The sequence below is a fragment of the Pleurodeles waltl genome, chromosome 8 (assembly GCF_031143425.1).
Source record: "Pleurodeles waltl isolate 20211129_DDA chromosome 8, aPleWal1.hap1.20221129, whole genome shotgun sequence".
NCBI lineage: Eukaryota > Metazoa > Chordata > Amphibia > Caudata > Salamandridae > Pleurodeles > Pleurodeles waltl.
The window spans coordinates 410,396,954-410,423,117 of record NC_090447.1 but is presented as its reverse complement, the minus strand read 5'-3'; the positions used below and the strand labels follow the sequence as shown (position 1 = coordinate 410,423,117).

The 26,164-nt window shown below is 47.2% G+C and overlaps 1 protein-coding gene across 1 annotated transcript in view; it reads right to left on the bottom strand.

The window, feature by feature from the left end:
* The window catches only part of LOC138249108 (gamma-aminobutyric acid receptor subunit gamma-3-like), a 368,168-nt gene that overhangs the window by 340,383 nt on the left and 1,621 nt on the right, over window positions 1-26,164 (bottom strand). The window lies entirely within an intron of this gene.

Here is a 26,164-nt window from a genome sequence, read left to right as displayed (position 1 = left end):
GAATCTGGGACCGAGTCCATTTTTCTGCAAGACCAGTTCAAGGTAAGACCAATCCACTGTGTCAAAGGCTTTTTCAAAGTCCAGCAAGAGTAATGCCAAGTGTGCGTGCGACAGAGTATTGCGATGTGCCAGAGCCAGATGCAACTGCCTAATGCAGTGCCTGGTGCTACGAGTGGGCATAAAGCCACACTGGTCAGGGTGCACTAGTGTAGGCATTATCTCTTTCAGTCTAGAGGCCAGGTTCGAGGAAAGCACTTTGATCTCAATGTTTAGAAGTGAGATGGGTCGGTATGCCGAACAATGTCTCGATGGGGGCTGAGTTTTGGGAATCACTACTATTGTCGCCTGGTCAATCTCGGTGGGAAATCGGCCTAGTTTCTCGGCTTCCCCATACATGTTGAGTAAGTGGGGACCCAGTATATCACTGCATTTGCTATATAGCTCTGCCGGGAATCCGTCAGGGCTGGGGGTCTTGCCCGATGCCAGCCTGGAGATTGCACTGGTGATCTCTGCAAGGCTAATAGTTTCATCTAGCCTGTCTCTTGCCTCCAGGGAGATCCTGGGGAGAGTGATCTCATTCAGGAGGGGAGTCTCTTTCTCAATAGCGGGGAGGGGGTGCATTGCATAGAGGTGGGCATAGTAGGACGCGAAACTTTGTGCGATTTCAGCTGGTGTCCTAGAGAGGGCGCCCGAGGGCTCCAAAATCTCAGGTATAACCCTGCTGGCCAGAGGACGCGCGGCCAGCCAATGTAGGAGCTTCCCATTTTTGTCCCCCCAACCATATATACGGGCCACCGAAGCTCTCCAAATGCACCTGGCTGAATCTAGCATTATGTGTTTAATTTCTTCTCTAACCATAGTCAGCTGTCTCAGGGCAGCGGCAGACGAAGAAGTCATTTGTTGGCGTTCCAGTCTCAGGGCCCTGGCCTCCAGGTCAGAGATCTGGGAGTTCCTGTCCCGCTCGCGGGTACGGAGAAGGTAGTTGGCATGCCCTCTGAGGGTAGCCTTACAGGCGGCCCATAATGATCCTGGGGAGCGGACCGACCCCAGATTCAGATCGAAGTATTGAGTTAGTTGATTTCTGATCTCTTGGGTGTAGTCTTTGTCTTGTAAATACCATGCGTTTAGGCGCCATACTGGGCGTTTGGAGGGATTTGCTCCACCCAGTCGGACCCGCACTGGTGCGTGGTCCGAGACTCCCCGGGGGAGTATCTCTGCCCCTGTGACACTCGAGAGGTCTAGAGCAGACATGAATACCAGATCAATTCTGGATTGCGTCCGGTGGGCGGCCGACATGTGGGTGTACCGGCGATCCCTAGGGTGCCAAGTTCTCCATACCTCGCAGAGGCCAAGGCTCTCGGTCCAACTAGTAAGAGCCGAAGCCCTGGCTAATCTACTGGCCGTAATCTCGCCGGATACATCCAAATCCGGATCGAGAACCGCGTTGAAGTCCCCCCCCAGCAGGGTGGTCCCCTGGGGAAATCCCACAACCACTCGGCGAAGCGAGTGCAAGAAGACATCAAGTCTCGTTGGGGGGGCATACGCAGATATAAAATTTATCGGAGTTCCATGAAGAGTCCCCGTAGCCACTACAAATCTGCCCTGTGGGTCGGCCTGTGTTGCTGTGATCACCACAGGCAGAGAGCGGTGAAGTAAAATGGCTACCCCTCTAGAGCCCCTGGAGAAGCCTGCGTGGTATACTCTGTCATACCCTCCCCGTATGAGCATGGGGCACCTAGTCCCAAGGAGGTGGGTTTCCTGCAGAAGGACCACTAAGGGGGAGTATCTGCGGAGAGTGTTAAATACTGCTGACCTCTTAATCTTATCCAACAGACCATTTACGTTCCAAGAAAGAACCTGAGTTAATAAGTGCCAGGCGTGAATTGTATAGGTGGTGCATAGGGCTGAGTGTCAGGCTGTGGACCCAGGGACGACCATTTCAAACAAAACAGTAAGATAATAAGGAAGCTAATCAACTTCTTCCTATCTAGGCTAACTTCAAAAACCCCTCCCCCCAACCACCCTCCTCCCCATACTCCCACCCCGGAAGCATCTGTCGCCCAAATACCCAACCAAAACCAGACAGCCAGCAGGGCTGTCCTTGGGGTGGAGTGGTGGACCCCTCCATATAGTCGGATCAATTACAATTAGTGGTGACCTGCCAAGTCTCAGGTATCTTATAGTAGAAAGGCATGACGCCTTCTGTAGTGACCCTTGTAAGGTCTGCATAGGTGAAACGGACATCTCAAGTCATTTTGGACTCCCATCAGCAGGTGTCAAGTGTGTCATATTAACCAAGGACCGGGGACTGACTCAGGCCGTTATCATCTGCCGTTTGGCCTGAGATCTGAGGCCCAGAAGGGTCCGTGGATTTCTTCTCTGTTTGTGAGCCAGAATCTCGGATTTCCTCATTGTTGTCCAAATTGTTTGTGTCTTTCGGTCTCCCTCTCCGGGATCTGGTGCGCCTCCGGCTCCTCCGGGGGCCTCCCGGGGTGAGGAGTCCGACCCGAGGGGCCCCCTCCGTGTGCTCCAGGGGCCCCCTCCGGGCACCGATGCCCTCCTCCGTCAGCCAGTCCCAAGCCTCTTCAGGTGTTTCAAAAAAATGTGCTCGCCCGGCCAAGAGGACCTTGAGCCGCGCGGGGAAGAGGAGCATGTATGAAAGTTGCATCGCTCTAAGTTTCTGCTTAACGTGTTCATACGACCGGCGGCGGATCTGGACCTCACGGGTATAGTCTGGGAAAAGTAAGATTTTATGGTTCTCCCATTGAAGATCTTCCGACCTCCTAGCCTCTTTAAGGATATTGTCTCTATCCTTAAAGTTAAAGAAGCGCGCAATCATTGGTCGTTTTGGGCCGCCCGGTGGGGGGCGCGGGGCCAATGCCCTGTGGGCTCTTTCAATCGCAAACCAGGGTGAAAGGGACTGGTCCGGCATCCATGCTTTAATCCACCCTTCTAGGAACTCAGATGCCCCACCATCCTCCACGCCCTCCGGAAATCCGATGAAACGCAGGTTGTTGCGTCTTGATCGGTTCTCTGCATCTTTCGCACGACGGTGTAGCTCGCCAGTTCGAGTCTGCAGCTGGGCCACTTTACTTCTAAGGTCAGCTAGGTCGTTTTCAGTCTGGGAGACTCTAGTTTCAACCTCGGTGATCCGGCTCACTGCGTTTCTGAGGTCTTGCCGAACCAGACCCACGTCTTTTCGTACTTCCCCGATCTTAGTCTCCACAGCAGACTGTGATGCTTGAATGGCTTGAAGGATGGCACTCACTCCGTCCGGTGCGGGGCCTCCGCAAGCTGTGTCTCCCTCTCCTCGTTGGCCAGCCGGTGTCGTGAACTGGTCAATCTTTTGCTGGGAAGATGGAGGTTGCTTGTTCGCCTTGTCTCTCCCCATCACGGCATCGGAGGCAGGAGTCGGGTCGTTTTCCAATCAAGTCTAGATCCCTTGCACGTTTACTATTACTGCGATTATGAGTGCGTGGGGAGAGGCATTCAGGCCCAAGCTGTGATCTTCTTCACCTTTGAGATCTGATGAGTCCAGTTTCATCTTGGCCCAGTTGCCAATTGCCATTAGGTATTAAGTGCTAAGGGGGGGGGGGGTAGGGCATCTTTCCTCCCTGACTCCTTTCCCCTCCCGCGCCCAGTTTTCACTTCGAGCCGGTACCTTCAGTAAAGCCTTGACCGGCCCCGGTGTTAATTACGCTGCTCCAGTGGCGCCATGAGGTCACTCAGGGCCATTGCCCTTCCGTTAGTTCGGATCGCGGTGCTGATTTTTCGGCCGTATCGGTAACTTTAGCACAGCCTCATCCTGCCTCGATGTCTCCGCCGCGCTCCGTGGACCCCCGGCATGCCTCCACCGTCACTCAGGGCACCAGGGAGTCCCTCTCTGCAACCGCCCCTCCGTCGCTCCAGCTCCGGCCAGCGGGGTCCCGGGTACAGCGCAGCCGCTTAGCTCCCTCCGCCGCTGTCCCCAAGTTTGCGCACGGCCGCAGCCTCATCCACGCGGCGCTCTCTTCCTCCAGATGCAGCGGCGCCGCCCCACACGCCGCGGGAGTCGCGCTAGGGTCGTAGCCTCAACCCTATCCAGGGTCCCCTTCTTACCCCGTCGCACCTCTGTTCCAGCGCGGCCGCGTCCGGGGGGATCGCCGGTCCGGCCCCAGCTCAGCCGCGGAAGTCAGTCCCGGCCGCCATTTTGTTTTCGGGGACTGGACGGTCGCGGCTCGACAACGGGGGCTGCTTTCACCAGGAGTTCCTCGCCGGAGCCTCTCAGGGGCCCAGGGGTCACAAGGACTGTCAAAACGACGTCTCCGGCTCGGTCAGGCCACTCTAACTACGGGCGGATGACGGAGGGGTCCAGAGCACTCTCAGAGTGCGACCGCCATCTTGACGCCCGAAGCCACGCCCCCAAAACCCAATTTCTAACACTGTGAGTGGCAGGCGAAGACAAGGAGAGGTGCCTTATTACAGTCACTGCTTTGTAATGAGTGTGCCTGACAATGGGAACAGCACATTAGAGGACAGCGGACAAGATGCTTGAAGACACTGGTCTGCTTTTTAAGGAGGACGCACAACCGGCCTCATATCTAAAATGGAGGAGGGATAGCGCCACAGTCAGGTACAGTGAGTGGCAGTATCTGCTTGCAGGAAGATGGGTGGGGATTGTCCCAGGGCCCCAGTACCACCCTACTAAGGATCGCCTCAGGAGGGCACACCGATTGCACCACCTCTATGAGATACAGTCAGTCCACCTTCTGGTGGCCTCTCTTCCTCTACATTTGCATCTGTAAGAAGGTAAACAAACTGCAAACGTTTGCCTGATTTGCATGGCACTAATCACCCATACCAGTGTGGGTCATTGGGATTGCACACACATTGTGCTCTAGTGCAATGCATTTTACAGAATGGGCTGTACAAACATCTGTGGCCACTTCTGCAATAATAAGGTGTCCTGGGAGTGCAAAAAGCAAGTACAGAAGCATATTGCGCCCATAGGGCTGTTTGTATAATACAATCCGACATGTTTGCAAACCAGCCTCATCCTTAAGTTATCCATTACGGATATAGAGCATAGATTCTCCATGAAGGAAAAAAGTTAGGCAATTCACTTTGCTAGCCCTTTACAAAGAGGTGTGTGTATAGCATGAGGATTTACACATTTGCAAATGGATATGCATTGACCCCCTCGACTGCATGACTGACACATCTTTTCAGGTGTACTTGTGGAATTCGATGGGAGAATGTAGAAAAATATGAAAATCTTCACCAATGTAGGTATAAAACTGTAGGTTGATATTCATAAATGGCTTTTCAATACAATCTCAGAAAAACAATACTCCCTAGTGTCTATCTTGTTCTAAAATAATTTCAAATTTAATATATACGTAATACTGATAAAATGTGTTTATTTGGATGCCAACTGTATCACCAGAAACTCTCTTTGATGCATTGGGACTAGAGAGAATCGTCTTCTATTAACAAGGGTTTTTTAAGAATTGGAAGGTGTTCATGGTGATGTGGGAACTAACTCTGTTGTGTACTATTACAGGTTCTGAAAGGGAAAGCCAGTGATGACCTCATCTCCTTTGAAGAAAACGTGGCTTATGGCTTTCATGTTTTTAGTGGTGTGAGGCACGAGTTTTGTGGAGAATACTCAGGCCCTCATAACCAGTCTGGCGGTCTTACTGCCGCAGGGCCGGCAAAAAGACCAACATATTACAACTTCAGCGGTTTGGCCAAAGGCAAACTGACTAAATGCTGTCTGTACTGCCAGGGAGGTCGGACCGCTGGGCCAGAGGTGTGCACTTCCCACCCTGCGGTAGCCGTAATATTGCCACCGGTATACGACTTGGCAGACAGCCAGCATTTTTGTGGCGATCGCACTGCCACATAAGTGCTGCCGGTCATGCACCCAGCAACAGAAATCTCAATTTCTGTTGCCGGCAGACACCCCCCCACATGACCACACACCTAAATTCATGCACCCCCACAAATCCATGCATTTGCTTACATACACCCCCACACACTTGCACCCAAACACACACTCAGATACACCTATTCACTCACACACACGTACTCAGACACATACACTTGCACACACGCACTCAGACACCCCTTCCCCCATACATGCAGTATTGTAATATGGTGGGTGGTGCCCTGTTAGCATGGCGGTGCTGGCTATGGAAACGCCTCTCTTCTGCCATCGGCCAGGCCAACAGTGTCAGATTTCAACCCGTAAATGGGTGGAAATCCAACATAACTTGTAATGTGGTGGTCTTCGGACCGCCAACTCTGGCGGTCTTCTGGCGCCCACGGCTTCGGTGGTCTTGTGAAAAGACTGCTGAAGTCGTAATGAGGGCCTCAGTTTCTTGGGAAGCTCATCTTTGGCTTGGAATGGTATTTCGGTCAATTACAGCAAATTATGCAGCTTTTCACCTCATGGAGTTTAGAGAGGGCTTTGTCTGGTGGACGTATGTAAGTACAAATTGCATAGTCTAGTGCATGGGTTTGTCCTGTGGTTGGTTTAATGTGGGAATAAAACTACTTTGTGAGGTACCTACCTTGTTCTTTATTACAAGTTCTAAAGAGAGCATACTTCCTACCACATGTAAATGGTTTAATGTAGCGGGGTGTAAACTGGCTGGTGAGAGATCTTTATATACTTTCTGCATTTGGGGTTGGCTATCAATGGTGTTGAGAGCATACTGACTGAAACAATTTGAGAAGGTCAGTGAGTCAGTGGAAGGGATCAGAAAAAAGAAATTCTGAAAGCCATCAAGTGCAGTGGGTGGCTTTGCTCAGTATTTGTTTCTCCTTATTTGGGTGCAGGTTAATTTGGTGGACTCTATAGGTTTTCGAACCAATTACTCACATCCATATGCTTTATGAAATTAGTCATTACCTTTTTCTCTAATAATTGTCCAGGAGATGTGCTATAAGCATTTTGCCTCCTCACAATCACTTCCTGATTAATAACCAGGAGACTCCAGTTGACCTGAAGCTCATTTTGTCAGGTTATAGAAGTAAATATAATTATCTTCAGCTACCGAGTACGTTGCATTTACTACAGACACTGCAAAATTAATTAATTTCACCTTCTGAACTACAATTGATTAGATCTTCAGCCTCTTGTCACTTCTCAATTAATTTATCAGAACAATTAGATTATCACAGTTTAATTAATTCCTCCCTCCCAGTGGTTGTTTTCAAATAGTTCAATTTGTTGATACAAGTTAATCACACTGCTTCTGATCATGTTAATTTCTGTGCTATTGTTTTCAACCCTCCTTCCTCTTCCAAAACACACAATTCCAAGTCTCCAGGTATCTCATAAATACTGCCTGTTAAACAATAGCTCAAAACGGCATGCAAACAGCAGACATCAAACTATCATGTGAAAAAAGTGAAGGCAAGGGTAATAAACAGACATTGAGTGGTGCATGGATTAAGCAATGATCTAATAGGACATTTCGCATCTTTTAGACATGTTGTTTGATTTTGTCTAAAACCTGTGTTTTATATATAGGGGGTCATTCTGACCCTGGCGGTCATGGACCGCCAGGGCCAACGACCGCAGAAGCACCGCATACAGGCTGGCGGTGCTTCCATGGGCATTCTGACCGTGGCGGTACAGCCGCGGTCAGAAACGGGAAACCGGCGGTGTCCCGCCGGTTTCCCGCTGCCCCTGGGAATCCTCCACGGCGGCGCTGCATGCAGCGCCGCCATGGGGATTCCGACCCCCTTCCCGCCAGCGTGGTTCTGGCGGTTTCCACCGCCAGAACCTGGCTGGCGGGAACGGGTGTTGTGGGGCCCCTGCAGTGCCCATGCCATTGGCATGGGCACTGCAGGGGCCCCCTAACAGGGCCCCACATAGATTTTCAGTGTCTGCGTGGCAGACACTGAAAATCGCGACGGGTGCAACTGCACCCGTCGCACCCCTTCCACTCCGCCGGCTCCATTCGGAGCCGGCATCCTCGTGGAAGGGGGTTTCCCGCTGGGCGGGCGGGCGGCCTTCTGGCGGTCGCCCGCCAGCCCAGCGGGAAACTCAGAATGACCGCCACGGTCTTTCGACCGCGGTACGGTCTTCTGGCGGTTCCCGCCAGGCCGGCGGCATCTGCCGCCGGCGAGGGTCAGAATGACCCCCATAATCTCCTCTGTCTTTGCCGCACACAATTAGCCTTTCCAGAAATGTTAAATAACTGAGCACCCTTTCAATGTCAGTGAACATAAGCAATTCCCAACTTACAGGGATGTAAAAAAAAAGCAGAAAATAGAATATTTATCAAAATATTACAACATAATTAACCGTAGCTCTGAAAATCAGACAGCTATTATTCTACTGGACCACTGATGGAATTCTATGGTACATTGTATGTATATTATTTGATAGGATACATTTTGTTTTGGCATTTTCTATGTCACAACATATGCTGTTGGTGTGTACTATGTCGTCCCTAAAAAATGGGACTCTGTGTTATGATATTTATGTTAGCATAATAATGACTACTATTGTTGTGACATAGAAGTACATGTTGTAATCAGGGCCTTTTCTGCAGTTTTGGGGAGTCCATCCATGAAAAGAGTGTGTTGCTTGCTGATGTTTCTTTATAAGATGTTAAAAGATAGTTTGCCCACTGTTTAGTTTAGAACTTGTTAGACCTGGCCTTTGTGCAGGGTAAACCCTAAACTTTTTGTCTTCACCCCTTCTGGTTGCTGAATTTATTTTAGTTGGCTTTAGGACTCTATGTACTTTACTACTGCTAACCAGTGATAAAGTGCTTGTGCCTCTCCTTCAAACATGGTAAAATTGATCTACGCCTAATTGGCACATTTAATTTACTGGTAGGGCTCCAGTAAATGGTACCACATGTACCCAGGAGCTGTAAATTAAATGCTACTAGTGGGGCTGCAGTATTCATTATGCCATCCACTAAAGTAGCAAATTAAAAAGTGTCACAGGCCTGCCGCTGCAACTCCTGGTGCAGTTTTAAGTGATATATCTGATGAACAGTGGGGCAAAGGCTTCACCAATAATGATAGGCACTGAGGAGGTGCCTTACAGAGACACTCTATGCCAGCAGAAAATTAGCTTAACTGTGAACCTTGCAGAGCTGCACCAGCACACTACAGAGCATTTGCGGATGGTGAAAGTCCTCACTTGCAGAACTGCTGATTGAGGGCCCCCTGGGTTGCTCGTAATCCCTGTGAATTATGGGGTGTGGTGTTGGGAGGCCCACTCTGCCCCACTAGGTCTGCCAACTGTTCCTATGCTTAGACCACAGGCAGCATTATTCATTGAAGAAAGGCTACGAGTGCCTGATCCCACCTACTAAGAATTTTGTGTGTCTCGGGGACACATAGAGGTGACGCTATTGACCAACTTGGGGAAAACTGATGACCATTAACATCTGAAACTGCAATTCAAAGCATGGAGGCTGGAAAACAACACGAGGCAGATGTCCCTGACCACTCTGGCATGGCTAGAACAAATGAGGCTCTGGACATGAAAACTCTTTCAAGAACATGCATACCAGTCTTGTCTTCACCAACGTGAAAATAGATGTCATAAACCTACATATCAACGCTATGGCCACGAGGATAGATAAATATGGAGACCGGATATTGGAAGCAGAGCACAGGATATGCACACTTCAGGACAGCTCCATTGATGACAGGGGTAACTGTTAAAAATAAATAAAGTTTTATTAATTAAGAAAACAAAAAATGAAGACCTTGAAGACAGGTCATGCCACAAAAGTATTCACATATTCACATCCTTGGGTTACTGAATCAATCAACACAGGGAAAATTGAGGCATATGTTAAGAAAATGCTGTTGTTCCTTTTTGGAGCTGATTGTTTTTTAAAACTTTTTGTGGTAGAGCAAGTACATCACCTATTGCCAGCTCACCCACCACCTGGAGGCCTTGCCAGACCATAATCGGCATGCTTTTTAATGTTTGCGACAGATACGTGATCCTATTGTTAGCGTGTGAAAAAAGACTTGCATTACAGAGGGGATAACATTTTGTTTTATCCATATTTCACCCTATATATACAAGAAGCTCATTGGACATTCACAGAGATGGAGAATGCTCTGCAACAATTGGGAATCTCCTATGCAATGCTTTACCCTGCCCAAATGAAAATAACCACTGAGGGTTAACCGACAATCCTCACAGATCCACAGTAGGTGGCTGCATACATCAAGGTCTCCAATGATTGTTGACGGCCTAAAGAGAAGGAAAATACTCAATAGCACATCTATGAACAAGAAGAAAACTCCTCCTAAAGTCATACTACCTGGCAGACATGGTCTAATATTATCCACTTGGTGGGGAACCTGAAGGGTTTAATGACAACTGTTTGACTGATATTGGTGGGCAAGATCACTAGTATCAACCACTATGTGCATCCCCTGAAGTAGGATGGGGTAAACAAGAGATTTGTATGGTACTATCTCATAATATGCTCCTTAGTCGCATGCACTGGTAGGTGATACCACTGCGATGATAGCCTTTTGCACCCTGGTTGGCAAAACCACAGATTTTTTGTTGTTGACTTGTTTTTGAAAAGGGATTTATAGTAAAGGTGAAGGGTCGAGCAAAGGGCATTTGGGATGGATGTGTATTAACCGGCTAAGTTGGGGGGGCTTGTGTGGGAGGAAGGCGAGGTGGGATTTGTTTGACTGGTACCATGTTAGCACATGTATTGGATTTGGTGATGTTTCGGGGGTTTATCTTTATTGTATACCCCCATACTTATTCACACAATGCGGCATATCTTATACAACCCTTGGATATGACCATATAATTACCATCTCTAGAATGTCAAAAACCTTCAACTTCATCACCTTGAATGTACGATGTCTGCATAACACCCCCAAAAAACACAACAACTGGTAGCCTCTTTAATGCACAAGCACAAAGACATAGACATGCTTCAAGAAACCCATCTTGCTCATACTCATCATAAGGATACTCTGGGGATATGGGCAGGATGGGAGATCACCTTTTCACATTTACCTTGTCACATTCAACATGTGGAAAGGGGATGGCCATCTACCTTTAACACAACACACTGTGGAACACACTACACACATTGACTGATGAAGCATGTTGTTTTGTTACCCTACAAGGCATGTTGGAGGGGCAGTATATCACATTGATAAACATCTATGGCCCCTATACCAATGACCCATACTTTTTAAATACTTTATAGGGAGAAATTAGTAGCTTGCTTCTTACCTCCATATTATGGGGCAGTCACTTTAATGTCTTCCTTGAACCACACTTGAATAGATAACACATGCAGGCTACAATTGATGTCACAGCTGGCACTACCATCACAGCAATACTATCTGAGGCCAATTCAATGGCTATTTGAAGGCTAAGGCATGCACACTTGTGCAAGGGTACCTATTACTCAGCCTCTCATAACATGTGGTTGCATGTCAGCGACTGGCTGATTGCTAGGAACATTGGTCACTGGGTGACAGAGATGGTACACCTGGCCTGCACCCTGTCGGGTCACTCCCCTGTGTTGCTAAGTGCTGATCAGCCTCTTGTGCTGGTACCTGAGAGGGTGTTTGAGACTAGCTCTAAGAGCATTACCAGACACAGTATTCAGGAAAGAGATTATATGGCAATCAGACAATATTTTGAACATAACCTGGGATAGTGCCAGTGTTAGCCACACTGTGGGAGGCCCGTGAAGTCGTGCTGAGAAGGCACTGTATTGCAAAACAGCATGGAGTGCTAAAAGCATTACACCAATAATTAGAGGACCTTTAAATTGAAATCAAACAACTAGAAGCAGAATTTAATCAAGGTGGAATGTCACAGACCAGGGTCGCATTAGGGTGAAAATCACAGAATATAACATCACTTGAGAGCGTGATCCTAAATATTTATGGGAAATATGCTAGCTGCAGGAAAAAGGCTGGCAAGTACTCTGGCTACAGGGATAAAGTGACCGTGGGCAGCCAATTACATCATCTCTATCACTGATAATAAAGTAGATCCTACCTTTGACACAGCTGATATTGAGACTGTGTTTTTTTTAATTATTCATCAACTCCATGCCAAGTGTGTTCCTACTTGGAGGACATGCTGCTGGCACGGCTGTGGGTGGCACAGTGGGGGTTCCTGGCTCACTCCCACAACACTTGAAGAATTCACAGAGATCGTACGTGGCCTTCCTAATGGTAAAGCACCCAGATCGGATGGCCTACCTGCTGACTTATATAGGACATATTCTGATCTATTGGCCCATCGATTGCCACAAGTTTTCTGGGAAACAGTGTATGAAGGATCACTGCCACCCTCAATGCTTAAGGCATTATTGATTCTGCTGCTTAAACCTAATAAAAATGCAGCACACTGTGAATCATATATACCCCATTTGCTAATTAACAGCGATACCAAAATATTTGTGAAATAATCAACAGCCTCCAGCTGCTCCTTCCAGTCATGGTGCTCTCAGATCATGCGGGGTTTATACCGGCTAGGTCAACGACCTACAATTTATTAACATTGTTTGCAGTGCTCCACCAATTACAACCTGAGGAGGCTCCAGTGGCGGTCTTTTTAGATGCCACCAGAACACTTTATTCGGTAAACTGGCAATATCTTCGTTCATTAGACTTACTGCTACTCTGTACTCATCACCAGTGGTGATACTGTATATCAGTGGCAGCATCTCTACATCGATCCCTATCCAGAAGGGTATGCACCAGGGCTGCTCCTCTTTCCATTACTGCTAGAAAGTCATACTTTTTGCCCATGATCACCCCCAGTTTTTTTACTGATCCTGGTGGATACTGACTCTGAAAGTGCTCTGGGCTCTATTAATGAGGCCCAGGACTGGGCCCTGTCTTCTAAGGGTATATGGTAATTAGTATAATTATAATTGGCCAAGACAACCTACCTATAAGCCCTTAGTATATGGTAGGGTATGTAGGTTTAGAGACCCCAGTGGACCAAATGCATTTAACTGTGCACTGCTGTGGTGTCTGGTATAATTTTAAAGCCAGGCCTGCCTAGCAGGCTGGTTTTGAAATAATACTGTGTCCAAATTCAACTTTGGAATTAAAAGTACTTCCAAAGTCCAAAACTACCTTTTTATTACATTTGTCATCCCTAGGGTTTGTCCTAGGTGCCCCCAAGAGTAGGGCGCAATGCAATAAAAAGCAGGGACCATCTAAAATGTTTTGAATGCCCTGGTAGGGAACAACGCCCAAGTCATATTTCCCTTTCTAATGCTTCTAGCCCCATAGGCTAACATGGGAAGGCTTTATTAAATTTAATAAAGTCTAACTTTTGATTTGAGCTAGCCAGGAATATCATTCAAAGTATCAAAATAATTGTTACAAAAAAGCCAACAACCTGTCAAGGTTGAACTTATATCTATTACAGTAAAGTAGTTTCAGAACTTATGATCCTGATGTTACCTTAAGCAGCCCCTTAGCAGCCTCTCCTGATTGGTCAGCCCCTTACAGCCTGGCCAAGCTGCTCTCTGAGTAGGTGTGGAGAAGCCTGGGGCTGCAACAACATAGCCATTTTCTGAGAGGAGATTTGCTTCCTGGAGAAGCCAAGGTAAAGAAGGGGGCTGGGGAGATACCCTGGACTTCAAAACACATGTCATATATAGGACTGAGGCCATTTACCCTTCCTTGATCCCCAGCCAGATGAGAGCCCCCCTAATTGGACTAGAAGAAGGGCTGGAAGGGGAGTGAAGGCAGATGATAGCCACACCTCTGGGTTAGGTTACACAGACACGCCCACCAAAGAGAGAATGTCTCTATTTTGATTTTTGGGAGGCCAGTGCATCCTAGCTCAAACATATGCCACACTTCTCAGGTCACTGTTATAACAGATAGAGGTAGCTTAACTCCTATTGATTGGGGTGCACCAAACCCTCCTGCCAGCCCAGAATGCAGGATAAATATGAGAGAGCTCCAGGAGCTCCTCAGGTCATTGCCTAGAAGATCAGAAGAAGAAGAACTGCTCTGTGCGACCATCGGTCTGTACCTCAGAAGGCTTGCACTCTGGACTGCACCTTCTGCAGCTGCAAGGCTCCACAAAGAAAGGACTGTGCCGGACTTAAAAAGAAAGGAGTGGATTCACTGATCGGCACAGGTACAACAGAGTTGGAAGAAGTCACTTGCCCAGCCCAAGAGAGGATCACCGCAGCTGTCCAGTTGGAACTGGATTTTGCCTAGACTGTGCAGGTGCATAGTGGTAAATTGGGTCCTAGCCTCCAAGAGGCAACCCAGCATATTTGAATATTTGGCTGGTGGTACTGGACCTTTGTCTTTGCCAAAAGAACCAAGAAAGATCAAGAACTCAAAGCTTTGAAACTTTCAAAGTTTCGCAGAAATGCTCCTTGAGGAGACCGGCTAGACATCAAAAGTCAAGCCACCGCCATTGACTTGCAAATCAGCCTGACTGCACGTTTGTCTGTCCGAAAGCTGAAGAGCTCCTCGTCATCGAAGATAAATACTTCAAAGGGCTCACCAATGCATCACACTGCAGGGAGCCATCGTTGTCAAGTCAAACTTTGGATCTGAGGAACCCGAGAACTCATTGTCGAGAGAAAAGCTCTAAGAAAATGACTAAGGACCTATTTTAGACATTGGCGGATTAGTTACTCCATAACATTGGTGCCATCCAGCAAACCTAAATCCTGTAGGATATAATGGGATTCAATTTTGGTGGACGGTATATTCTTCACCATTCTGATGGAGTAAATCGTCCACCAATATCTAAATTAGGCTCAAAGTTCAAAGATAAACTTTTGACCTAGCCCTCAGCCTAATCTACCCACTCCCCATCTCAGTCAGCTGAAAACTTTGACTTTGTCCCAGTCTAGCATAATCAGATAGCAGTGAGTGGTGCTTTAGGCTTTTTGGCACTAAAATGCACATTTTTTTAATTAACCTTTAAAAATTAATATCTCTGGTTCCCTGCTTTAGATGTTTTTCATTTTAGAGTCATTTCAAAGATAGAAATATTTTCTATTTTTATAACTTGGTGTTAGATTTTTATTACGTTGTATTTTTTGCTTATTTACTGTTTTGAGGATATTAAATGCTTTACACATACCTGCTTCCTAAGATGTGCCTGACTGCTCACTTGCTAACCTACCAAGGATTGAGCAAGGATTAATTTCAGCCAAGCTTAAGCAACATCATGTACACCATGCACTGTATTTCCATGAGAGGCCCCTCCTGATTTCTATGCATACCGATGAATTAATACTATGTCATCAATCGTTTAGGGAAAGTATTAATCTCATATGTTACTTCACATGATTTAGAGGGATCTCACACTCACTATTAAATCCACTATCTTCTCCCTGACGGAAGGGACTAGAGTATCCGCTGGAGTGATACTCAGGCCCTGTTAAATACTTGGTGTATGGCTGAGCCATGACAAAGAGGAAGTAATCTGGCTCAATTTTGGATGTGTGTTCATGAATCTTATGGATTAGATAAATGGCTAAAACTACTGCTGTCCATTGCAGGCCTTATGGGAATAATAAAAAGGGTACTTTTTGTAATATTTCATTAATATACCCGTAATACTCACCAGATTGGTTTTCCCATCCATTATCTCACTACTCACTAGATTAATCTGGGTGAATAAAAAACCCTGAATTGTATGAGAAATTCTAACATCGCCACATAATCAGGAAGATGGATTCACCGTCCTTACCATAGACATCTGTTACCTATGTGCACGAGCCCATTTTGCCTATTACTGGTTAAAGCTGCAATGCTACATGGTACATTTAGCCACTGAAAAATATGTGGTTGACCCCATTCATCTTTCCCATGCCCTATGGTCTTAATGCTGTGCTGCGAAGGAAGAAATAAACTCCACCTACACTACAACTTTGGCGTGGGAAAGGCTTAAAAACAAAACAGAAGTTGCTGTACCCTCCCGATGCGACATTACCACCGCACTCACTCTTACCCTTGTTGACTGAACACAAAGCGACGTCCTAACCACAGAAGTTAAGTTTAAACATCTGAGGTGATTTGTACAAAAGGGCAGATTTAGTACACGGGATCACTAGAGAAATGTGCCGCCCTTACTCCGCTCAATTACTTAGGATTAGAGCTAGATGAAAACACAATGCAGACGTCTTCCCTGGTGTTTGTTTTGCACCTCTCTGTCACTGTATAAGTGGACTCTGAGGTCCGACTCATGCTGTGGCTTCTGTGGGGAGGAGGAGCAGGGATGATCCACCAGGCAAGGACTTGAGGGAGTATCTGTAATTGTTGGACACTGGTAATAAACATGTTGGGAAATATCCTTATCTTCCCCTTGCAGGTCTCCCCCATCATTGCACTTCTGGGTTGTATAAAACAAGTTCTAATCAGAAACTTAATTTGGTGCCTTTCTGCTGTTATCAGCTAAACGCGTCTGGCCAGATTAATCATAGTACTGTGTTGTCCTAGGATCACACATGGTGTCGCAAGTGCAACACAATACTAAAGCCAGATTTACCAAGCAACACATTATTTGGTGAATCAAGAGTAATGTAAGGCAGTGCAAGTCACTGCCTTGCATTACTATGCTCTTGAAAAGCGTTCCAGGGATAGAGTATGGGTGATCCCATTCATTCACCATTGGAATTTGGTGCATTCCCAGATTTGCCAAGACTGGCAAACCTGGGAATGCATCAAAAAGATACACCTTTCCAGGAGAGGCACAACGAGGAGAAATATCCTTATTTCTTCTTTTTGTTTAATCTTTCTAAGTATGCTGCATTTTACAGCACATTTAGAAGGAGGAAAACACCTCAGTGGAAATACTGATGCATCAGTGGGAAGAATGACACAACGCATCAGTCACAAAAGTGGTGCATTGCTGAAGTTGGTCTTACAACAAACACAATTTTAGCAATGTGTCAAAAAACATAGATGATACGTCGGCTCTAAATGACTCAAGTAGCTTAATGTGTGGGGACCAATTTAATAGTCTGTGATATGGTGGAAACTCACCTTGGACTCTATTACATTGATGTTGGACGTAATGTTGACAAGTATGCAGTATGGCTATGTGTCACATTACAATGGGCATAGTCTACTTGTGTGTACGTAGATATCTAAGAATGTGTGATATAATGAGTGACACTTGAATGTGAGTGGATACAAGCATATGTTGTAATTTAAAGGGCAACTCATGTGTTATCTACCTCATGTGTGTACTTACCTGTTGTGCTTTGGAATATACCTGGCTGGACTTGGGAACCCATTCCTACATGGATATGTGACAATCCAGCCCTGTCGCTTAAATGGAGTGCACAGCGCCACATTGCACTGCTGCACTGGATGACACTATATCAGGTGCCATGGTCCAAGGGGTCCTACAACATGTTTGTTACATGCGTAGACCTACTACTAGTTGAGAGGATGCGCCTTAATTACTTATTCACGTGTGTAGAGTGACTTCAGTTGGTCAGATTCCTATTACACGGCCACTGCGTCATGTCATACGCCTCGGTTATAAAGTCATAGGAATTTTGATGCATTCCATGTTTAAAATGATGCATCTAAAAGATGTGTCACACATTGCCAAGCTCGTAAATATCACTGTGTCAATTGTGAGTGAGAATTTACAAAGAACCGCCTACCTGACGCATTGGGCCTAAAGTGTTGCCTTATGAATATGGAGCAAAGAATGCGCTACCAGAGCATCAAAAATAATGATGCAACTGCAGCGCAAATGCCTTGTAAATATGCCCCCCAGTGATTATATACTCTGAGATAGCATCAGTTACTACATATTTGCTTACTTTGCTTATTTGAAAACTCTTTTAGGAGTTTTGTGGCAAAGAAATCAAATTGCTACTTGCTGTCTCGTGAGAGTTCCTGCTATTAAGTAATGATGTACTGATTTCGGCGCACTTTATATCTTGTTTATGCTTATCATTGCAGCAATATCACCCACAACATATTTCACCAACAGCATTTTAACGATAAAGGTACCTGCCCAGCCCTGTCTGCTACGACTATGATTCTCACACCCAGTTGCCTTAGCCTCTCCGTCTGTCTAACTCTTCTCCCAGAATACTGATACAATATACAAGTGCTGGACGAGAGCATAATAATCTATGTATTGTACTCTTTGTAGATGGAAGAAAGGGCATCTTTTGAAATGGTTAGTCCTCACTTTGTGCCTAGTATTTGATGTGGTTTCAAAGTTGTTAGTGCCCAGGGCCCCTGCTAACCGGGTTTCCTTGATCAGATCTCTTTCCCAAAAATGTTGTGATGCATTGGCACAATTGGAAACACCTTTAGGTGCCACTAGAAGTCTCTAGTAAATGGTACTAAGGTACCAAGGGCATGAGGTACCAAGGGTAGGCCGCTGAGGGCAGCAACACAGCTTGTGCCACCCTCAGGGACCATGCACCCAAGTGCACCTAGCACTGCCATTGCAGGCTGTGTCACCTGGTGCAATCCTTAATTGAAAACCTGACATGGCACACAGCCTGTGTGCCCTGTCTACTACACACTGCATGCAAGGTAGGTAAGCCAGACCTCTGGCAGGCCTTTCAGGCCTAAGGCACGGTGCTCTATACTGCATGTGTGGACATAGATGCATAAGCAACATACCCCCTGTGTCCCTGCCAAACCTGGGGCATAGTAAATGAACAGAGCAGCCATTTTACATGCATGTGCTGCACACTGGGCAGTCCGAGTTTCACAGCTACATGACGGCCACTTTGCACCCTGGGTTGTGAGATATCAAACAACCCAGAATGATAAACCAAAACAGGTACCAGTATTTGATTTAGTGCAAACTGTACCTTAGGGGAGCCCCCTGCAAAAGCTAACTAATCTGACATGGTTACTGGCCAGTCAAAAACAGCCTGTCTCCACCAGACAGGATTCTGGAACCCTGGGGTGAGAGCCAGGTAGGGAAACAGCTTTAGGGAAGTGACCTCTGCCAGCAGAAAATGGTCACATAGTGAATATAGCCACCCTAAAGTAGATGACCCATTGATCACTACTAGGTACTCCCCTAAACACCTACTAAATGCAGTATTTAGTGGGCACGTCTAGACCTGCATATCAGATTCCAAGAATACAAGAAGACCAGCAACAAAGAAGACCCAAGGCTCGAGAACTGCATTCCTGCTGCACAAAGCAAAAGCCCTGACTTCTGCATCCTGGACTCGACAATCGCTGCTGATTTGTGAACTGGAGCTGGCTCAGAGTCACAAAGGAGGGTCCCACGACGTCAGAGTCCAACTCAGAGGGTTGAGCACTGAATGACGGAGTGCTGGGGACCCAGGCTAGGCTGTGCACGAAGGGATCCTTGGAGAAGTGCACAGAAGCCAGAGCAGCTGCAAATCACGCAGTACACAGGTTTGCAGTCTAGCGTGGGGAGGCAAGGACTTACCTCCACCAAACTTGGACTGAAGGATCACTGGACTGTGGGAGTCACTTGGATAGAGTTCCTGTGTTCCAGGGACCACGCTCGTCAGGATGAGAGGGGACCCAGCGGACCAGTGATGCAGTCTTTTGGTGCCTGTGTTAGCATGGGGAAGATTCCGTTGACCCACTGGAGATTTCTTCTTTGCTTCCAGTGCAGGGTGAAGGCAGACAGCCCCCAGAGCATGCACCACCAGGAAACAGTCGAGAAAGCCGGCAGGATGAGGCGTTACAAGGCTGCTGGTAGTCGTCTTGCTACTTTTTTGCGGTTTTGCAGGCGTCCTGGAGCAGTCAGCGGTCGATCCTTGGCAGAAGTCGAAGAGGGAAGTGCAGAGGAACTCTGGTGAGCTCTTCCATTTATTATCTGAAGAATACCCCAGAGGAGAGACCCTAAATAGCCAGAAAAGGAGGTTTGGCTACCAAGAAAGGTAAGAGCCTATCAGAGGGGGGTCTCTGACGTCACCTGCTGGCACTGGCCACTCAGAGCAGTCCACTGTGCCTCCAACACCTCTGTTTCCAAGATGGCAGAGGTCTGGGACACACTGGAGGAGATCTGGGCACCTCTCCTGGAAGGCACTGGTCAGGGGAGTGGTCACTCCCTTTTCCTTTGTCCAGTTTCGCGCCAGAGCAGGGCTGGGGGATCCCTGAACCCGTGTAGACTGGCTTATGCAGAGATGGGCACCATCTGTGCCCATCAAAGCATTTCCAGAGGCTGGGGGAGGCCACTCCTCCCCAGCCCTTCACACCTATTTCCAAAGGGAGAGGGTGTAGCACCCTCTCTCTGAGGAAATCCTTTGTTCTGCCTTCCTGGGCTGGGGCTTTCCAGACCCCAGGAGGGCAGAATCCTGTCTGAGGGGTTGGCAGCAGCTGCAGTGGAAACCCCGGAAAGGCAGTTTGGCAGTACCCGGGTTCTGTGCTACAGACCCGGGGGATCATGGAATTGTCACCCCAATACCAGGATGGTATTGGGGTGACAATTCTATGGTCTTAGACATGTTACATGGCCATGATCGGAGTTACCATTGTGACGCTATACATAGGTAGTGACCTATGTATAGTGCACGTGTGTAATGGTGTCCCCGCACTCACAAAGTCTGGGGAAATTGCCCTGAACGATGTGTGGGCACCTTGGCTAGTGCCAGGGTGCCCACACACTAAGTAACTTGGCACCCAACCTTCACCAAGTGAGGGTTAGACATATAGGTGACTTAATAGTTACTTATGTGTAGTGAAAAATGGCTGTGAAATAACGTGGACGTTATTTCACTCAGGCTGCAGTGGCAGGCCTGTGTAAAAATTGCCTGAGCTCCCAATGGGTGGCAAAAGAAATGCTGCAGCCCATAGGGATCTCCTGGAACCCCAATATCCTGGCTACCTAAGTACCATATGCAAGGGAATTATATGGGTGTACCAGTGTGCCAATGAGAACTGGTAAATTTAGTGACAAATTTAGAAAGCAGAGAGAGCATAAACACTGAGGTTCTGGTTAGCAGATCCTCAGTGATACAGTTAGGCACCACACAGGGAACACATATAGGCCACAAACTTATGAGCACTGGGGTCCTGGCTAGCAGGATCACAGTGACACATATCAAACACACTCACAACATGGGGTTTTCACTATGAGCACTGGGCCCTGGCTAGCAGGATCCCAGTGAGACAGTGAAAACACCCTGACATATACTCACAAACAGGCCAAAGGTGGGGGTAACAAGGCTAGAAAGAGGCTACCTTCCTACACACTTGTTTCATGAAATTCAAGAAATCTCACCATTACTCCATGTGGGAGCACGGGAACAATGTGAAGAGCCTGAATGCGATCAGCTTTGTTTGGGACAATCGTGTTTTCATGAGCTATATTTCTTAATCGCGAAATGTGTTTTTGGTTCATTTTGGAAGCAAGGAAGCATTGCATTCTAAAATATAGCCCTAAATACCAGTTCTGCATTTTGCAAAATGTTTACATTCATTTCTCATAATTATGAAAAAAGCAAATTGTATGAATTTCACGCACTCTTATATTAAGATAGTCTCAATGGATATGTACTGTCATTGCACGCTGCTTAGAATCATCACTTTAGTTTCTAACTAAAGTTTCACATTTTCCCGTATGTGTATAATAACTGCCGCTCTTTATTCATAAAAGAAAAATATATAAAAAAGAAAGGTGGCCTGCAACTGTTTGTCGTTCATTTGGTTGCCCCAGCTAAATCAAAAAAACATAAATCTCTCGATGCTGGCCAATGGGAGTGCCACTTTACTTGATAGCAACATTTAAGTTGCCCTATTAGATACATTATAGCTGCAGGCCTTTTGTAAGTCTCTTCTATCTTAGAGCTTTGTTGCCAAGCACCATCTGTGTCGTAGTAATGGTTCCATGGTTGCTCGTACTCAGTAGAGGAATAATCTCCTAACCCAATGTGTGGACGGTAAAGTACAAGCATATCGGGTGTAATGGCATCCCCATCCACCTAGGCATGGTGCCTATACACCTGCTGCACCACTGAAACTCCCCTTCCCACTATGATAATTTCTGGCTAAAAGCACACTAAAGTTGCATGCATGATAGCCAGTCGGATGCCTTGTCTCTTACTCTCAAGCACTACGTTTTAATACGAGGCCAATGAAGTACGGTGTCACTTGGGGCTTCCACTGGACTGTTTCGGTCACCCCAATGCTCCGTGTTAGTGAGTTGCCAAACGTGATGCATACAGTTAAAGAGATATCTCTGCCCAGGTGTTGCTTAGAATATTTTATTCTCAAATGCGTACTTTAGTAAGTGGGTCTGCCCACATTTCTGTTGGTAGACTGAGTTACACGTAATGGTTTGGGCGTGTATTTTACGCATTTGACCCTTCACCCATAAAAAATGCTCTCGTCCATGTTCCGGTTCTGGTAGTGTGCTTATTTTAGTCGTGAACAGCTGCATTCTTGCTTGGCCACAAAATGAACGCTTCAAGTGCAACGCCTGCTACTTCCCGATGAGATCATTAGGTTGAAGAATTGTCTCTCTTCTCTCTCCATGATTCCAGGTCTCAGCACAGTGAGGGTTATAAATGTTGGCAAGCTTTCGCATGCTCGCGGTTTCAATCAAAGCCAAACTTGCACTATGCACTGCGTTTCAGGGCCGGTGGCCGTCAAGCGAATGATGGGGAAAATGGAGACTTTGAAAGAGTCCTAGAAGGACTGAGAGGTGGTGGGAGGAGAGCGAGCAACAGAGAGAGAGAAAGCGCGCAAGAGAAAAAAAATGTATGTGAGAAGGGAGGGAGGGAGAGAATATAATTAAAACCTAGGCTATATGTGTTCGATATTGTTCGCCGTTTACTGTTTGAGACCAAAGGGGAGCTCACCTGAAAACTCATCGATTACAACCATTTCTACCGTTCCAAATCTGGCCACAGCACAGAGCTGTTGGGTCAATTATGAATGAATGTACCCAGAGTCTTAAATGTGGATAAACAACAGAATTCAAGTATGACAAAGTCACTTTTCCAGGCTGTCAGAGACGCAAAGGGGTTCACACCCTTTACTGCAAAGGGGTAAGTATTTGCCGAAAATGTAAAGATGTCTGAGACCAGGGTGAAAGGAGAGGTGCACATAGGTGCCTAGAGGCCAGCTATCAGTTGTTCTGACGCTGCTTCCACCTGGTCTGCGGCTGCCTGCTAATGAGGCTGAGATTTGTGTGAAAAAAACAAGAGAAAGGGGGTTCTGTTGGGGTGCTAACCAGTGTTTTTGCCAAATACTGTGTTTCGTCCATTTGAGAGATCAGCGCACCCGAAAAAAACACCAGATGCGCTTTTCGACAAATGCAACTAGGAAAGACAGCGCCAGTACATGGCCCAAGTCCGACGCGGAACAAACGCAATCCTTGTAAATGTGTTAATGCCAGACTTGCTTCACATTGCTAGTACTGCAAAACAGAGTGAGGCGAGCCAAAAGAGTCGAGGACCTCCCTGTCCTCGCATTTATTTTCTCAAAAGCGGGAGCAAAGTTTTTCATTTACTACACACTTTCTTAAACATATTGGGGGGAAACAACAAGCAGTTCTGAAGGCGAACGACTTGATGTTCAGTTACGTCAGGGTCTGGCGCAATAACTAGAAACGTTATTGGTCCTTTTCTGAAAAATATGCTTGCGCCTGAAATAATTTGTGTGCTGCTCCCTCTGGCTGATATCCTGGTTTAGACCCCCCAAACCCACTGTCCTGTGCTCCACGCGGACTGCCTCTGAACCTGCCCAGCCTCATTGAAAACGAGGCGAACAAATTAACGACGTTCAGAGCAGACGGAGAAACCTCGTGAAAAAAAGAAATCCAGTCACGTCTATCGCAGCTCGACAAGCACACGCTAATGTTTCCCGGAGGCCCTGACAGACTCCCCACTGGGTCTCCTTATTGTACCCTGCTCGGGTAATCAATGGAGTCCCCAGGGGCGGAATATCCTTCTCCGGGTGAGACTAAATTGTGCGCTTCCTTAAACTACACTGATTATTACACAGCGTCATTGATCTTTGCGCTTGAAGAGTGTGCGTGGGCTGCCTTGATCCATATGCTCAAGATGATTTTTGGCTGCATTGTCCGTATCCCTTGTTAAACATCCGTGTTATGCAATTAGCATCTCTGTGAGTGCTCGGTTCTTCCCAAAGGGTCCGCGTGCGCATCCTCAGCGCTCTCAGAAGGGAAGCACGGTTTCACCTCGCTATCGTTGCCTGGAATAATCGTCAGGTGTACTAGCTGGCATTAACATCCGGGTGACTTTACAAGTACTGGCATACTGGTATACACTGGCATTGCCATGCCCTGCACCTGAGGATAGAAACAGCAGTACCAACGAATTCACGTTAACGAAGCACCACGTTTGCTTTGACGCAAGGCGAAGGTTTTTAGATACAGTGGAGTGGCAAGATGTCCATGGCCCTAACTCAAGAACTAAGTTGCACCCCCACCCCTGGTTTAGTGACAAACAGCCATAACTAAAGTAGAGTGAGTCCCTCAACGCCATGGGCCTCTTTGCCATCACACCTGCTATGCTTATGATTTAATGTCCTCACTCTCTTTGATTGATGTGGTTTCCCCACTCCTTTTCAAATGTGTTTCTATCTCGTGTGATCCTTGACCAATAAAGAGGAACACGGTCTTACAGCACATGCGTTTTTCGCGCAGGACACTCGTGTGGTGATGGCGTGTAGTAAACAGTTTTTGCGGGGACACGTTATTTGTGCACTTGTGCATAATTAGCAGCACTACCCTCTCTCAGTCTGAGGGGAAACGGTTCAGATAAGCATGCGTTTCAAAGTTGTGAAGGCCGGTGCACGATCGGTCAGTGTAGGGTACCGAGTACAGATGAGTCCGTGCCTCTCACACCTGTTGCAGCTGTGACTTGGGAGGGTGTCGGAAAAGTTGCACTGCGTCCAGGCAGAAACAGTGATTCACCTCCCACCTAAGAGAGGACGAAGGTGTCACGGGGACAATGTGACCGCCGTCACTACAAACAACGCGTTCACACATCCGATGCACTCCACCTCAGCACAGATGTGTAATATAGTACAAGACACTATGAAGCGATGGGTAGTCGACGCCGTCCACTGGCGAAGCGAGCGTCCAGGATACACTAGTTCAAGCAGGAACGTAGCTGCCATTGGTGCAGCAGGTGCAGTGACACCGGGGCTCAGAGCCATGAGGGACCTACTGAACCCCGATTATTGCAATGTTTTATAAGTCAAACAGCAGTGGGGGAGGGGAGGAAGGGAGAATGCCTAATTTGAAAAATAGTAAGTGCCAGGGCCCTTCTAGGGAGGCTAAGGCAGCCTGTGCCACTCTGTGTCTGTGATAGCTCTGCTAATGACAGCATCAACACAACTACTAACCACCCCACTGCTGCTTCAAGAGTGGCAATTCAGACTTTTCCAGGCCACCCAAAGCTATAAGAATAGTGTGAGCAGCAGTATTCAATGCATATTGACTTATTCAACACCCTTGCTGCGCTCCTCCCAAAATCAGAAAGACAGCATCACCATGTGGTGGACTGTCACTAGAGCCGCTGTTGACAATTAGGTGCAGGTGCTGAGCAACGGATAACACCGGGTAAAATTAAGCACTGGCAGGGTTGGCATTTCTTCCCTAGTACTGGTGCCGGTGACACACTGGCGCAGTACACTGGCGCGGTACTACAGGTACTGGCACAGTACACCGGCGCAGTACAGTACAACAGGTACATGGACACTGTGGCCCAGGGGTGTGAGAGGCTCGCTACACCTGAAGTACTTACTTAACCAGTAGGTTGGGACAAATGTACTTCTTTTGCACTAGGACCCACTGAAGCCTTGTTAGCCCAGTGCACCTGCCCTAGGCATGGGTAGTAAAAGATATCAATAACCGGAGTGCAGGGGGCCCTCACAACACGTGCCACTCCCGCTCCCTGGCACACTGCTGCACTAATGACAGCGCCTCTGTCACTGACCATGAAGAAGAGCACATTAAATAAATAGGTAGATTTCCATTTGTGGTGGCAATCCAAGCACCTCTTACAAATCCTCTATCGCGAGGAGGCCGCAGCGGGACCTTGATGGGGGCCATATTGTTTCTGGGAGAGCCACGTTAATGATGATAGTCAACTGCACAGCGCTGCATGTGATGCTATGAAACCGTGAAGGGCAGCGTTGCCATCTACTTTCCTATGCCAACAGCGATATATGCAGAAGGACTGGCGGCATTTCCGTCAGAACA